The sequence below is a fragment of the Propithecus coquereli genome, unplaced genomic scaffold (assembly GCF_000956105.1).
Source record: "Propithecus coquereli isolate 6110/MARCELLA unplaced genomic scaffold, Pcoq_1.0 Scaffold838, whole genome shotgun sequence".
Classification (NCBI taxonomy): Eukaryota; Metazoa; Chordata; class Mammalia; order Primates; family Indriidae; genus Propithecus; species Propithecus coquereli.
The window spans coordinates 236,204-238,335 of record NW_012154596.1 but is presented as its reverse complement, the minus strand read 5'-3'; the positions used below and the strand labels follow the sequence as shown (position 1 = coordinate 238,335).

The 2,132-nt window shown below is 65.1% G+C and overlaps 1 pseudogene; it reads right to left on the bottom strand.

Moving 5' to 3' along the window:
- LOC105825951 overlaps window positions 1–1,567 on the bottom strand; it is a 33,697-nt pseudogene extending 32,130 nt beyond the window's left edge.
- Window positions 1,568–2,132: the final 565 nt, after the last annotated feature.

Genomic DNA, 2,132 nt, shown 5'->3' with positions numbered 1-2,132 from the left:
GAGAGAGAGAGAGAGAGAGAGAGAGAGAGAGAGAGAGAGAGAGAAAGAGACAGAGAGAGAGTGTGTATGTATGTGCGTTGGCTGGTGGGAGCAAGTCGTCTGCCCGGTGGGCCTCGGGCCTCCTTGAGGTCACCAATCCTGTTTGTCAGCCCCTCGGGGCGGTTGCGCCGGGGCTGTAGGTGTGTGTGCCATTGATTTTCCTGGGGTTCCTGCTTGGGGGTGGCACGCTGTGGTTCCGTCGTGGAGGCGGGGCGCCAGCTGAGCCCGGCAAACGTAGGAACGACCTCGCCGACAGGAGGTGAGCCACCCTTCCCATCCGAAGAGGACGACGGCCACGCCGACGACGACCACCACCTCACCGGGAGCTCTGGATGCGCGGGAGAGGCGTGCAGAGAAGGGCAGGAAGGAGGCCTTTGGCCTCCTGCCCTAGGTACGGTCACGCCTACCTTCTCTGACTGAGGCCAGATGGCGCAGAGGCAGAGACTATTTTGGGGGAACATCTTTGCCTCCACAGGGGCCTCTCTGGCTAGCTCAGCCATCCAGGGCGGCATCCCCGTGGCGGTTCGCAGCGCTTTCTCCTGCCTGGGTGCCGGCTTATAGTCGGGCACTGTGCCCACGCATCTTTTCTCATCCTCCATGGTTTCCAGGGGCCTGGACCTTTCTTCTTAGGGCGACCCTTATGCGCCAGCACCTTTCCCACTCCATCAAGGGCGGCATGGCGGGGAATCCACTGCGTGAGGCTTTCCTTGTCCACAGTGCCTTCCCAGTGACTGGGGAGGCCTGATGTCCGTGCCCTTCCGCCCAGCCATTTGTTCTGCCAGCAAGGGAACCGAGCCTTGGTGTCAGTGCCGCATCGGTGGGCCCCGTGATTCACACGGGCTGAACGGTAGCACACCATGCCTGGCCTTTGCCTTCTAAGGAAGACGCCGTTTCGCTTGGCGTCCGCTTTCCTTTCCTTCCTGCGTTGGGGCGGATATACGCTTGGCACGTTCCTGGGGAATGTGGGACAGGGGCGCCCCTGGCAGGAGCCATTGCCTGCCAACGTTTGCGCCGAGCGGCTGGGGGAGCAGGGGGAGGGTCTGGGGTGTGCGTGGGTACGCGCGGGGTGGTGGCAGTGCTCCCCTTCGCTGAGGTTAGTGGAGTGAGTCCCCTTGCCGGGCTAACCCTTTTCTCTTCTGGCAAGAATGCCCAATCTTGCCCAGGTCTCCAGGAGGGGGCCTGTGCCTGTGGTCCTAGGTAGGCTCTGCTTTCCCCGAGTTCTCCTGGGGCCCTCAGGGCACCTGGCAAGAGTGCCTCATCCTCAAGGTCAGTCTTGGAGGGGGCCGATCCCGCTCACCAAACACCCTCTCCCTCCCTGCGCCCTGCTGGTGTGTCAGGTCTTAGGCAGGCACCCGGCTGGTCACACTTGCTGTCCTTGGGACTTGCCTGGCTCCGCCTTTCCGCCTACCTTGAAGAGCAGTGGGGACAGGCAGCAGCCCCTGGCGATCACGACCGGGTCCGTCCCTGCTGGGCCCGGGTCCGGTGGGGGCACGGGACACCCGGGTCGGTCAGCTGTTACCTGGCACATTCCGTCGGGTCCTCGGGTAACTCCCTGTGCCCCGCCGGCCCCATGCCCGCTCAGCAGAGTTCATCCCGGCGGCCGTGAGCAGCCACGCCTGTCCCCGGGGTCTCATGGCAGCTGAGATCGCAGGAGCGGGAATGGGAATGTTCGCCTGTCGCCCTGAGCCAGGCCCTCCATTGGGAGCTGGGAATCCCGCCAGATCTCTGCTCAAAGGGGTCCTGAGAACAGGACGGGACGGTGCGCCTGTCGGTCTTGGTCCTGGTGCCCGTCTGGTTCTGGTTCCCGCGCAGCCTCCTTCCGCCCTCCCAGACAGCCCAGCCAGTGAGGTCTCTGCCTCCGTCCCCATGCCGCCGCCGCGTGTCTGCGCCGGCCCCGAGCGCCAGATCGCGTCGCCGAAGCCGCCGTTTCCTGCAGAGCCGCGGCCTGACAGCTTTGCCCGGCGCCAGGGCCCACGGGGCAAGTGCGCATGCGCCCGTCGCAGTCACAATGACAGCGACCGTTGCCTAGAGGCGCGTCCTTGTGGCGGTAGCCCTCAGCGGCCAGGCCAGGCGCGTCCGTGTCAGGCTCTGGC